The sequence below is a fragment of the Schistocerca americana genome, chromosome 6, assembly GCF_021461395.2.
Source record: "Schistocerca americana isolate TAMUIC-IGC-003095 chromosome 6, iqSchAmer2.1, whole genome shotgun sequence".
NCBI lineage: Eukaryota > Metazoa > Arthropoda > Insecta > Orthoptera > Acrididae > Schistocerca > Schistocerca americana.
The window spans coordinates 272802740-272818084 of record NC_060124.1 but is presented as its reverse complement, the minus strand read 5'-3'; the positions used below and the strand labels follow the sequence as shown (position 1 = coordinate 272818084).

Here is a 15345-nt window from a genome sequence, read left to right as displayed (position 1 = left end):
TAATGTAACATTGTAACTTAGATGCAATACTTTACTTGTAATATTTGCTATTGCCACTTTGTAACTTAATACAGCTTACACCAGTATGGGAATTCGTGTTCAGGCAATTGGCACTATCAAATTACTGGTAATGTATAGTTTGTAATATGGAAAATTGTAATTTATTATTTTATCGTTTTATACCTCTGTTTTACCATAGAAAATGCTTAAGCCTGTAACTATTAACATACTTTGTTTCTTATACAACAATTGCAATTTGCATTTGTTAGCATATACAAGTAGGCTACTGTGGTAATTTATATTGTGACTCGTTCCATATCCATGCAATTCTTTTGTATACCGGATGTACCGAACACGAATAAATAAATAAATAAATAAACAATAAATCAGCTACCGCAAACAGACAATGTTCTAGTAGGTAGTAGCAAACAACGACTTACAGCTCAAGGCTAGTTATAAGAGGTAAACTTCAAGGAAAGCAGGCTTACAAATTAATGAGCTTCATACATGATTGTGAGCAAGGCACCCAATGATGATACCCCACTGACATTTCATGAAGTAACTTATAAAAGAACAGACATATTAAATTCAGAAACAACGGAATTACAGACACTGCTTGCTAATGGCCATTGACTGAAATCAATGGGGAAGTTGAAAATTTGTGTCAGATCATGATTCGAACCTAGGTCTCCTGCTTACTAGGCAGACGCTCTGATCATAAGTCATCTGGACACAGCGGTCACTGCAGCTGCATTGATTACCACAGCATGCCTCCTGCCAGACCCAAATTCTCAACTTATCCGCACACTACTAACGTAGTGCCCATTGCCCATTATGCTCATTACTCACAGCATTTCTCCAATTCCCATAAGATTTGAGCCTAGTTTGCATCTGCTCTGACAAGACAGGGTGTATACGCAGACAAGGAAAAAAAATCCCATATTTCTTCCACCAAACACCGCATATTACTTGCGCTTCTTTGAGCAGTCATCACGTGATCTCGCCAGCCGATATCCAGAGCTTAGGACAAGGGATGCAGTCAGACAACAGCAACATCACCGTTAGGTAGCGCGAATACACAAACAGAAAAAGTTAATGGTTTAAATTAATATACAAAGAGCTGCTACAAAAAAAGCAAAGCTTTCACATATAATGTTGGTCTCTAAGGTTAATACGCTGCAAGAGAACATAAGCTTTCATACATGTTGGTCTTTTATGCGCGTATTACACTTTAAGATATATCACACAAATGTGGCAGTAAACATTTTAATAACAACATAAATGTCTGATCTTCTGGGCTCGAAATTCATCTAAATGGCTCATCATCAATGAGTTGATTTTTAAATGAGATTCAAACGCTCTGTGACTTAAGAAATTCACCATACATTCTCATACATAGTTCAACTTGCGTAAAAGGAAATTTACTTTGAAAGTAATGCTTTTCAAACCATTATTCGCAATATTTTCCCGCGACCTGTTAGGTTCGTTTCAGCAGTTGCCAGAGAGCACCAGATAACAGGCGCCACTGCGCATGCGCAGCTACGATGACGTAGGAGGCCCATATGTTCGTAAGTGTAAAACATTAAAAGATCTTACATTATGTCATTAAAGAAACATCAGAAGATACTCCAAGAGCATCTGAATTTCGTTACCCATACTAAAATGTGCACATTTGAAGTGCACATTCGTATGTCCAGATTCCCAGTGAAATAGGCCTCGGCCTGATATTAAGCTTTTCAATGTGGTTTTTGGGATGAAAATTTTCGGGTGAATGGAAGCGTCCGATTCCACCCGTCTGCTTTGACCCGTGACGTAAGGTTCCGTAATCCCATAACGTATGAAGACATGCAAATCAAAAAGGTTGACAGTGTTAAATTTCTGGGACTACGAGGTGCGGCTAGAAAAAAACCAGACTGATGCTGGAAAAAACATTTATTTACAATTTCATGTTATCTCCTTCAATGTACTCTCCTCCTCGGTCTCTACACCGCTGCATACGAATTTTCCACTGTTCATAGCAATGCTGCAGATCATTTTCGGTAAGTCCATACATTACTTCCGTCGCTTTTTCTTTTACTGCTTCAACAGTCTCAAATCTAGTTCCTTTCAAAGCTGACTTGACTTTAGGGAAAAGAAAAAAGTCACAGGGGGCCAAATCAGGTGAGTAGGGTGGATGATCTAAGATGGGAATGTTGTGTTTTGTCAAAAACGTCTTCACTGACAACGCACTGTGAGCTGGAGCATTGTCTTGGTGAAGGATCCATGACTTTTTTCTCCACAAATCGTTCCGTTTTCTCCGTACTCGCTCACGTAGGGTAGCCAGGACGCTAATGTAGTAATGCTGATTCACTGTTTGTCCCTCTGGTACCCAATCAATGTGCACAATCCCTTTGATGTCAAAAAAAACAGTCATCATTGCCTTGAATTTCGATTTTGACATTCGTGTTTTTTTTTGTCGTGGAGAACCAGGAGTTTTCCAATGCATCGATTGGCGTTTAGTTTCGGGATCGTAAGTAAAAAACCACGATTCATCGCAAGTAATAATATTTTGTAAGAAGGTGGGATCACTTTCAATGTTTTCCAGGATGTCAGAACAAATCATTCTTCGGCGTTCCTTCTGTTCAATTGTGAGACACTTTGGAACCATTTTTGAACACACTTTGTTCATGTTGAAACTTTCATGAAGAATCTGCCTAACACTTTCCTTGTCAACTCCTGTTAACTCAGACACTACTCTGCTTGTTAAACGGCGATCTTGTCAAACAAGTTTACCGATTTTTTCAATGTTTGCATCAGTTTTTGCTGACAATGGTCTGCCAGTGCGAGTGTCATCACTGGTGTCTTCGCGGCCATCTTTAAATCGTTTAAACCACTCAAACACTTGTGTTCGCGATAAACAATAATCGCCGTACACTTGTTGTAACATTACAAACGTTTCACTTGCAGATTTTCCTAGTTTGAAACAAAATTTGATGTTAACACGCTGTTCTTTCTGTACACTCAACATTTTCCGACGCACAGACAAAACGTCAACTACTTAAAACAGACGCCACGGGCAGACTGAGTGCAAGAGGCAGATGAAACTCGAGCAGTAGGCGGAGCGAGACTCACGTGACAGGCCACGCGACTTTCAGCCTTATTGCATTCGTTTTATTGTTTCACCAGTACTAGTCCGGTTTTTTTCTAGCCACACCTCGTATAACTCGATAATAAATTCAGTTGGGAAGGGCTTACCACAGAATTGCTAAAACTCCTAAACAAGTCGGTCGACCGAAGCGTCGGATCCCACCCGTCGGCTTTGACCCGTGACATAAGGCTGTTGTGGTGTGTGACGTCACGACGGCGCGGAATTTAGTTTGTGAGAGTGGCGTGTTTGTAGGTGTAGTTTTGATGCGATCGGTGGTGCTCTCTGGCGGTGTTATGGATATGACTGACAGGGTCAACAGTTTTCGGTTGTCTCTAATAAAATTTCTTCAACTATTCGGATTTTTGGATGAAGTCGTGAAGTGTTCAGTATGCTGTGAAGAAATGAGGCTTACTTAAAGCTCCGGCGTCTCGGACCAGGGACGGCTGTATGTGGAGATATTGTAAGGATAACAGGTCAAGGGAAGTGTTCGATCCCAATGTGTGGCCGTGAATGTTGGTTTTGGTATCGGGAGATGTTTTTGAGCTATATAGGTCAAGGGAAGTGTTAGGTCCTAATTTATGGGATCGGGAGCTGCTGTTGAGCTATATAGGTCAAGGGAAGTGTCCGATTCCACATGATATTGTGTTTAGTGGTATTTGGGGAGTTTTGTGATGTCGGTTTTTTTCGTCGTTTTGTGTGGTTTTGTATGGGGGTAGGTGTCTAAATTTGTTTATATTTAGTTTGTCCCCACCCAAAAACCCCTTATTTCCCGTGCTTGTCCCGTGAGTGTCATTAGGCTTTTTGTGGAACATGTGTATGTTTGTTTTTCGATGTATTTTCGTCCTAACAGCAGTACATTGATAGATAACTTTTTTATAGACCAAGATAAGTTTAAGGACATAAATGCTTATCCTGTTGAGAATGGACTTTCAGATCATGGTGCACAGCTAGTTACAGTACATGACATAGCTCCATGCAATATATCAAATCAGACTTTCAAAACAGTGCGTTCAATTAACAATATAAATATTGCAAACTTTTCACGATAAATTTTTAAGGGTATTTGAAAATTGTTTTCCCAAGGAAATAGTTAAACATAATTCTAAGAAAACATATAAACAACCTTGGCTAACTAAAGGAATAAGAATATCTTGCAACCGTAAAAGAGAACTGTATCTAACAGCAAGAGGGAGTACTGATACCAAAATTGTTCAATATTATTAAAACTATTGTGTGGTACTAAGGAAAGTTATTAAAAAGTCCAGAAGCATATGTATCATGTCTGAAATCAGTAACTCTGATAATAAAATTAAAGCAATTTGGAATATTATTGAAAGGGAAACAGGGCAACCAAGAGCACAGGAAGACTTTAGTGCCATAAAACTGAATGACAAGTGTACTAGCAAACAATCAGAAATTGAAAATATTTTCAATAATCATTTTTTAAATGTTGTGGAGAAAATGGGATCTAGATCTTCACTAGAAGAGGCAAGGCTACTAATAGAAGAGGCCATACCTGTGCAATTTGAAACAACTGTAATTCCACCAACCTCTCCCTCTGAAATCAGTAAAATAATAAACTCACTGAAAAGTAAAAGCTCTTACGGAATTGATGGCATTTCCTGCAAGGTACTTAAAGCTTGTTCCCCACAGATAAGTAGGATTCTCAGCCATGTATGTAATAGCTCTTTGGAGCAGGGTGTTTTCCCCGATAGACTGAAATATGCCATTGTAAAACCATTGCACAAAAAGGGGGATAAGTCGGATGTCAACAACTACTGCCCAATCTCTCTTCTGACAGCTCTATCAAAAATTTTTGAGAAAGTAATGTATTCAAGAGTAGCCTCCCATATTTGTAAAAATAAAGTACTAACAAAATGTCAGTTTGGTTTTCAGAAAGGCTTTTCAACAGAAAATGCTATATACGCTTTCACTGATCAAATATTAAATGCTCTGAATAACTGGACATCACCCATTGGTATTTTTTGTGATCTCTCAAAGGCCTTTGATTGTGTAAATCATGGAATTCTTTTAGATAAGCTAAATCGTTACGGTTTGAGTGGGGCAGTGCACAAATGGTTTAATTCATACTTAACTGGAAGAATGCAGAAAGTTGAAATAAGTGGTTCATGTCGTCGTCGTCGTCGTCGTCGTCGGCTGATACTCGTGGTTCATGTAATGTTAAAACAACAGCCGATTCCTCAAACTGGGGGGCTATCAAGTACGAGGTCCCACAGGGTTCGGTCTTAGGTCCTTTACTGTTCTTGATATACGTTAATGACTTACAATTCCACATTGATGAAGATGCAAAGTTAGTTATTTTTGCTGATGATACAAGTATAGTAATAACATCCAAAAACCAAGAACTAAGTGATGTAATTGTAAATGATGTTTTTCACAAAATTATTAAGTTCCTCTCAGCAAACGGACTCTCGTTAAATTTTGATAAAACACAGTATATACAGTTCCATAAAGTAAATGGCACAACTCCAGTAATAAATATAGACTTTGAACAAAAGTCCGTAGCTAAGGTAGAATTTTCAGAACTTTTAGGTGTGTCCATTGATGAGAGGTTAAACTGGAAGCAACACATTGATGATCTGCTGAAACGTCTGAGTTCAGCTACATATGCTATTAGGGTTATCGCAAATTTTGGTGATAAGAATCTCAGTAAATTAGCTTACTATGCCTGCTTTCATTCACTGCTTTCGTATGGCACCATATTCTGGGGTAATTCATCGTTGAGTAGAAAAGTATCCATTGCTCAAAAATGTGTAATCAGAATAATTGCTGGAGCCCACCCACGGTCATCCTGCAGACATCTATTTCAGGATCTAGGGATCCTCACAGTATATATATTCACTTATGAAATTTGTTGTTAATAATCCAACCCAGTTCAAAAGTAATAGCAGTGTGCATAGCTATAACACCAGGAGAAAGGATGATCTTCACTATGCAGGGTTAAATCTGACTTTGGCACGGAAAGGGGTAACTTATGCTGCCACAAAAGTCTTTGATCACCTACCAAACAGCATCAAAAGCCTGACAGATAGCCATCTAACATTTAAAAATAAATTAAAAGAATTTCTAGATGACAACTCCTTCTACTCATTGGCTGAATTTTTAGATATAAATTAAGGGGGGAAGAAAACTTAAACATTAGTGTCATGCAATATTTTGTGTAATGTAATATCTTGTACAGACATCTTTTATTAACCTGACACGTTCCACATCATAACGAAGTTTCGTATTAATCTAATCTAATCCTCATAATGTGTACGTAACGACTTTATATGCGCCATATTGGAATCGTGGTTTATGATCGTTTCCGCCATATTTGTGACGTCATGGGTCAAAGCAGACGGGCGGCATCGGACGCTTCCGCATTTCCAAATTTTCTTGGGGTACCCATACCCATGCTCTCATGTTTGGTTCTTTATTATGGCATAATGCCATATATGCTAGCAGATGAAAACGTGCACTTAAAATGCAGTGAACAGTTTAAACTAGCCAATAGTGTGGAATCAAACACATCGTATCAAATATATTAACTACCTCAGCGGAAGAGATTAATAAAAGAAAATTTCTTTAGCAAACCAACAAAAATAGCCTCATTGTTCTGCAAGGCAATGAATGCTTGACTGTCAGAAAGATGGAAATAAATAAAATCTGAAACTAATAACATACCTTGGCCTTCCGTAACTATGTGAATGGACTTTAATTCACTTGATAGTTCCCGGTCACAGAAATCCATTTTGTTTTCATTTGACGTGAGAGCAGCAAACGAAGAGGAAACAGCAAAATCACTAAATGTCAAGACGGATCACATGGAGACTACCCACTTCCACAATATAAATCAGACTGCTCTGCGCATCTGCCCCGGATCTACGATATTTCCGAACCGAGGCAATTCTAGATAGTCCCCCCCTCCCCCCACTCTCCTCCCCTCCAGCGTTTGAGATAGGATGTCAAAAATTTAAAAAAAAAGATCGAATTTTCAAAAACATGTTCATTTTGTAGCGCATATCTTTCTGAAGAGTCTGATGCATAAAACGTATGTATTCGAGGAAATATAAGACATGCTATTTGGTCTTAAGTGTGCCAAAGTGCAGTGCCACGCCTCTTCACACAGCATTCTTCTATCGCACGTCGCTGTTTTTCGCTCTGTGGAAGTGAAACATGTATATTTTGTAATAATAATAATAATAATTTTATTGTCATTCGGCCATTACAGCAATAGACAACGTCATGTGCATACTAAAACACAGTTAATAGTTTGAAAGAAACAACAGGTTCGTTGTTAACATTATAGTATTATATTACAGTTGATAAATTCTCTTATATCATAGAATGGGTGGAGGACTAGCCAGTCATGTATTGTTTGTTCGAATAATTGTTCAGGTAAGTCTTGAACAGATTGAGGAAGATTATTAAATAATTTGTACCCCATGATTTCATAGCTGTTGAGTGACTTTGACAATCTGTGGTAAGGAATATAGAGGCACCTATTCCTTCTTGTATAGTGGCTATGTACATTTTCTCTGGTTTTTGTTTCTGGTAATTTCTTCTTCGTATAAATTAGAACATAGTATATGTACAAGTTTATAACAGTCATGATTTTCTGTTCACAGAACAATGGTTTACGGTGTGCCTTATATGCAGAACCAGTAATTATCCTAATAGCTTTTTTTTCAGTATTAATATGTCATGTACACAGCTAGAGTTCCCCCACAAAATAATTCCATATGTTATTATACTTTGAAAGAATGAAAAATAGGATGTTCTAACATATTTTTCAGGAACACAATCCATAAGTCGCCTTAACAGGTAAATAAGTCTTGACAATTTACCACTAATATATTGTACATGTTGCCCCCAAGATAATTTATCATCAATGTATACCCCCAAAAATTGGATCATCTGACAGAAGCTTGTCTCTAAGACTACAGACCATCTGCTGTGTTTTGTTTTCATTCAGCAGGAATCCATTTGCCTTGAACCAATAGGATGCTTGGTCAATTGTCTTTGCTGCACAAGTTTTAAGGCTATTGAAATCATCACTAGCATGAAGAAATGTTGTATCATCTGCATACAACACAGTGGTGGACTTGATAAATGAAGGCAGATCATTTATCATTATCAGGAACAAAAAGGGGCCCAGCAATGATCCCTGTGGAAAACCTACATTGACTTGTTCTATACTCGACATTTCTCTCCCTAGACAAACAACTTGCTTACGATTCTGAAGATATGATTTTATTAATTTAAGGCTGTTATGTCTAATGCCATAGAATTCCAGTTTTTCTAGGAGTGGCTTATGCTTTACACAGTCAAAATCTTTGCTTGGATCACAAAATGTGAGTTGAGCATAGCCCTTATCCTCAAACACTTGATGTAAGTATTTGACTACAAAGTCTATAGCATCCACAGTAGACAACTTTTTCCTAAAACCATACTGAGATTCATTAATTATTTCTAATTTTTCAAAATAGACAGATAGCTGTTGGTAAATTACAGATTCCAGTATTTTAGAAAAAGCTGGGACTATGGATGCCATCAAACTATATTCAGGACAGTGGAAATTAAAATGTCCTGCGGTGCCTCTCCTACTTTCAGTTGGCCAGTTTAACATCCTGCCCCTAACTTCTTCAGAAAATTTGCACTCTTTATTCCCTATTAGCTAACAACTTGGTGCTTTGTGTGACATAAAATTAAATATAGGATATACAAAACCAGTAAAGACAAGAGACAAGGAAGACAGTACACATTTCTTCAATCCTTAGCTCCTAGAATATTTTTTTCTTTAATCTTTCTACAGCTTTATATAGCGTGCTTTCCTTTCTGCGAAAGAATCTATTACTTCATCGAAGTTCGTCAAACGTTTTGTTACATGAAAAATCGAAATGTCGTTGTCTAATACTGAAAAAGCTGTTAATAAAAATAGGACTCAAGACTGGTGTTGTTTATCGATCTGATTACGTCTATTGTGTCACTGTCTGCTAGATAAGACTAAATTGGCCTTTCTAACACTGCAGCAATTGTAAAACACACCAAATAAACGAGACTGTTTTTGCATAAATGGTCATTTTTATAACACGACAGAATATAATTCACGAAGTACCTACCAATATCAAATGCCTATTAGGCCCACTACAAGCAAAATGCTTTACGTTAGGAAATAGTTTCACACTTCATATATACGCTCCAGTTTCTCAAGCATAAGATCGAAAAGTAGTAGTAAGAATTTTTAATACAAATTTGGAATAGTCATATTCTTCCATAATTTTTATGATGTCCCCGTTTCTTCTCCTTCCTCGTTCTAACAAACAGTCTTGTCATCACTAATTCTGTACTATTCCTGCCAATGTCAAAACTTATTCGCCTGTTAACTTCACTAACTCTTCCAGAATCACCGGTATAGTTACCCCGCGGTTATTCTCCGGCTAGCGGCTACTTCCATAACACAACTTAAAGCGGCTGCTAGCCGGGGACCGTACATCTGGACCTTACTAGTATAGCGATATAGCCAAAAATTTTCCGTCAATATTTCATTTTCTTGGATACACCGAGAAGATAATACGTAATCATTCTTACCTGTTATTCCTGTTAGTCGTTTATTTTCACTCTGGTAGTCTGAATCTATGGACTTCGCTATTAATTATAACAACGCTCATCATTTGCAAAACCCAATCAACCACATAATGAGACAGCGGTTGGCATTCATCCGTTCCGCTTTACTTCGCTCATCTCGTATAGCCCCTTTTGTCTGCAGGGAAGTTTGTTTCTAGATGCGACGAGGATTCCCTTGACAGAGACATCACGTACATACAGTATGCCCGCATTCACAAATCATATTATGAACCATTCAGAAATCAACATAGAATGTGTTCAAAAAGCGACAGGGATGCGTTTCAAAGTCATATGAATAATCGATAGACCAAAATGCGCTGGATGCTAGGCGCTTTGCGAAACGAGGTTTTTTTCCTCAAGAAAATGAATACCCCCTCCTAGATCCGGCCCTGCTGCGCATGCATGAATCTGGGAGCTGGGGCGCGCCGGCAAATTTTATCCCGGTAGCATCTAGCTGCTTGCTGCGACTGCTTGTTGTACAGCCAACAGCCACATTTCTGTAGCCAGTACCGGGATAAGGTACTACTCAACTGCGCATGCGCATGATCCCGCTCGTAACTGCTAAAACAAATCAAATGTAAACAGTTGTGACGTCACGCTCATCGGAGGCATTGCATAGTCTTCCTAAAGCCTTTGGCACATTTTGCAGTTGGCAGACGCTTGTATGCGCACTGTGTTTTGTTGTTGTATATGCGCATTTCCTTTCCAGTTTAAGTTTTATTTTCGTTTTTTCTCTCTTTCCTGCTTTATTGCTGCAGTATTATTCTGCAGTAGCGTGAAACAATAATATCCTTTGTTAAAATATAGGTTCTTACAAGTCAAAATTACAAAAATTTAACTGAAAACAAAAACAATGAAAAATTCCCGGAATTCTAAAAAGCTCCCGGGTTTTGCCCGGTTTTCTCCCGGATGAAAGTATTCCCGGGCTTTTTCTGGATTTCCCGGTTGTCCTGTGTCGTATACGCCATGTAGGAAGCATTTTTAGTATCCAGAATAGAATGGAAATTGAGATTAAGGTAAGGATTGCAGAGGCAAGTAGAGCATAGCACAGCAGTTTGAAAGAGTTTTAAAATCAGAATATGCCAGACAGTAATTATCTGGTAGCTCTGTATGGCTATCGTGTATTTACATTAAGAAAAACAGATGAACAAAAACTGCTAGTCTGAGAAAAAGATATTAAGGAAAATACGAAGTTACAGGAATGGAGGATATTAAAAAATCAGGAACTGGCAGACCTACTCTCATAAGCTGGTATTGCCTGAAAGATGAAAAAACAAGATTGATGTAGGCAGGACACCAAATTACAATGGAAAAAGAAAGAGTACAGCAAGTAACATTCTCAGGACCGATGGTGGTAGGAGGGGCTCATGAAGGCCCAGACAAGATGGGAGGATGATACCAACTAAAATTTGGTGCAGTGAACCTGAGAAAAGGAGAATGGACTTCAAACGACAGGTGGAGTAATGTAGGTAATGCATGTGGTCTCCCAGGCCAAACTGAAAGTTAAGAAGAAGAAGACCCATAAACAAAAATGAAGGAGAACATTAGTTTGCAATGCATTGCAGAGCGCGTGGTGCAAAATACTGCAAACTGTTAACAGTACCTCCTTTTTCGGAAGGAGTGAAGGAAAGTGACTGACTGTAGACATTCTAATCCCTCCTCTCTTGTTTTTGTAGTTCTTTTGTGAGATTCACAATGGAGGAAGTAGGATGGTTTTTTTGTCTGCCTAGGTTGCTTTAAGCTCACCCAAAAGAATATGGTCTTTCTTCAAAAGATTTCCACATAAGGCGTCTGAGTTCTTGTAGTAGAAACAGAGTTTCTTGGGAAATATTTGGAACATTGTTCCTGGATATAATATTTAACTTGTTCAGCTGCTTTGCCTTTTCCAGAGTTACTGAACACTATAACACTCTGCTGAAACTTAATTTTTGTTGCAGAATAACTTAACCTAATGTATTAGTGTGTTAGTTATGTTTCTTAACAAAATTATTTTTACCAAAGTTAATGGGTCTTTTACAGAAAGACAGTGATGCAAAAATAAGGGTTTTTATTAGCCACTGTTTTTAATATAAATTTATCCAATGAAGTCAATCACTCTGTACAGTTTATGGACCTAATCGAAAAATTTGGGTTCAAGGCAAACATCACGGAACCCACAAGAAAAAATGACAATACAGAAACCTGTATAGGTAATACTCTAACCAGTTATAAAATCAATGATGCAAGGAAGCCATGTGTAGGTTGACAACGTTCAAAAATATTTGAAAAAGTGGTCATAACACAAATTAAAAAATGTATAGAGAAATCAAACATAATTTCACATAATCAATATGGGTTGCAAAAAGGCGAAACTACAATAGAGACCATTAATGAGTTTGTGAAAAAAATCAGTTCCACCTTAAACAAGCTGAGAAAAGTTGCAGGATTATTCTGTGACCTCACAAAAGCATTTGATTACGTAAACCATCACTTGCTCCCATATAAAATGGAAATATATGGAATTGGGGGTTGTGATTTAGAGTGGTTTAGGTCATATCGCACAAACAGGAAACAAAGGGTTGCTACATCATCAAGTAAGGGTAATTCCTTCTCTGAATGGATGATTATTTCGCAAGGCATTCCACAAGGCTCAATTCTGGGTCCGATTTTGTTTTTACTTTATATAAACGATTTACCCCTGAACATAAATTCACACTCAGTTTTATTCACTGATGATACTTCTGCCCTTGTTGAAAGCAATTACCCCAAACAAATTCCTTCAACTGTCACAAAACTATTAGACAGTTTGGAAGTTTGGAAAACTGGTTCCAAATAAATGGGCTAAAACTGAATATTGGGAAAACACATTTGATGCAGTTTAAAACTAATAATCTAAGGTAAAAGAATTCCACATTAGTTGTAGAAACCAAGAACTGAAAGAAGCGGACTGTGTTAGATTTTTAGCCATGCATTTGGACCTAAATCTATCCTGGTCTTTACACATAAAATATTTAGCAAGTAAATTAAACAGCCTGACATTTGCAATAAAGATTCTGTCATATTCATCCAGCATGGAGACAAGAAAAATAATTTACCACAGCTACTTTGAATCAGTTCAAGGTATGGCATTATTTTTTGGTGAGGCACACACCAAAGGACTAGAATCTTAAATTTACAAAAATCAATTGTTAGTAATGTGTCTAATGCAAAACCGAAAGTTTTCTGCTGCCCACTGACAAAAAATTTCAAACTTTTAAGTGCTCCATGTTTGTTCTTTATGAACTGATTATTTTTGTATACGTTAACCACAAGTTATTCATAGACAATAACTTTAAACGTCAATACAGTACTAGGAACAAGGAAAATTTCATGCTTCCCACTCATAGATTAAAGCTGTTTGCCCAAACCCCAGAATACATGGGAATGAAAATTTACAACATTCTAAAAAAGAAACAAATCCTCAGCATGGAGACAGGGCAACTACAGCGAAAACTATGAAATTGTTAGTACAGAAATGTTATTATTCCTAATCTGAGCAAGAAAGCAAGTGGCTGAAATGTTTTGTTAATTAAGCCTAGAAATTTTATGTCTAATAAACTACTTTAATAATTATTCTCTCTTTTTACAGTCATACTGTCGTTAGGCTACACACAGTCTCTGTAAGTTATAAATTAATAATTTTTGTTTCTGTAATACACATAATTCGTAATTGCAATATTGACGAGTCCCCTGTACATAAAATCTTGTGATTTAACTCTGTATGTTATGGGACAATAAAAATTTTCATTCTGATTATGATTCTGCTCTAATGTAGGAAAAGTATTTCTGTTGCAATGGTGACTGGAACCAGGAATAGTTCCATATGTGACATGACTCATATGTTTTCTGATCCTGCACACAGGTCACCAACATATTATAGTGGAAGTCCATGTTACAATACAGAAACAGAAAACAACAACAGCACTCCTAGTGAGCTGGCTATGAACTTTAAATATGAGAAAACATGGCACAAAAATCAGTATTTTCAATTCAAAATATGTAACTCTGATGACAATATTTTTCATTTATACTTTATAGGTGGGCCTCAAAGTCTAGTGGTAAAGTGCAGGCTTGGAAACTGAAAGGTCTTCACAATTTTGACTGTAGAATTATTTATTTGTAAATCTAATGCTCCAATGTCAACGGTGTGGCCATTATCAAGTGGAAATTATTCCCCTTTATCCCATGAGAAAACCTAGAAATTATCTGATTTGGCATGACACAGAAGCTAATTTGATTGCATCGTGTTCCAGATTACAACTGCTTGTGTGTATTGCACTCTCTGAATTGCATTGTGAATGTGTTACTCATTCTCTGCTTTATTTTTGAAAGCATCTGTAGTAACGTGCTGAGTAAATGATTCTCATATTTTTTTCTTTTTCCATATAAAACTAAAGCTGGTTTCATTACACAGCATTCTGTGGGCTCATGTGCATTTGTTCCTAGTTATGAATCCATGTGTGGACTGTTCGATTTTAAAGGCACTAGAAGTGGATTTATCGTTTTCTACACGGGGTCGCGGGTTCGGTTCCTGGCAGGGTCAGGGATTTCACCTGCCTCGAGATGACTGGGTGTTGTGTCATCTTCATCATCATCATTCATCCCCATTACGGTCGGAGGAAGGCAATGGCAAACCACCTCCATAAGGACCGTGCCTAGTACGGCGGTGCGGGTCTCCCACATTATTCCCCTACACTCTGTCAAGAAGTATGGGACTTCATCATCATCACTTTATTTTAGTTTGCATCTTTTTTTGTACTTTCTCATATCTAATGTATAATTCTACATTTTCAGATTTTGGTTGAATTGGTATTCAACTTTATTACATTTTGTCAAAGAACGGGCATGTATTTCTGTTTTGAATGGTGTTGCTTCATCTCACTGTATATGTTTTGAAGTCGTAATGATTGAGGCAGTCTTTCTTGCAAATGCTGAAAATGCAACAGCAGTTACACAAATGTTTTCAAGCATTATTAAAGGGCACTAACAACAACACATTTCAGTAGAAATCAATGTGCTACAATCATCCTTCCACTCCAATGAAAATTTAAAAGCAAATAATACACATTCTCACGATTTCATCATTGAACCTGCTAGGGAATTCTGTATAACTAGAGTTCACTAAATGGAGTAGCATTCATTATGGTGAAAGTACATATTCACTGTACCACACAATCCCATACACAAATGTGCATTTCAATGTAGAATATTTTCTTGCATAATAGTGTCTGGCACAGCAACTAGTTTATACTCTGTCACTAATATCACAAAGCATACTCAGTGGCAAGAAGCAACACCATTCAAAGCAGAAATACACATTCATTCTGTGACAAGATACAGTAAAAGTTGAATGTCAGTTCTATCAAAAGCTGCTAAAATGGAGTTCTCCATTAAATGCAAGAAAAGTACAAAAAACGGATGTGATCTAAAATAAAGCAGAATATAATTACAATGCAATTAAATTGAGCAGTTCATATATGGATTCTTAGGCAGTAACAAGGACCACAAAACACTATGTGACAAAACCAGCTTCTGTTTTATATGAGACAGAAACAAATGTGGAATCATTT

The 15345-nt window shown here is 37.4% G+C and overlaps 1 protein-coding gene across 1 annotated transcript in view; it reads right to left on the bottom strand.

The window, feature by feature from the left end:
• Positions 1-15345, bottom strand: part of LOC124619702 (odorant receptor Or1-like) — a 175698-nt gene that overhangs the window by 98763 nt on the left and 61590 nt on the right. The gene's annotated exons all lie outside the window — the stretch shown is intronic.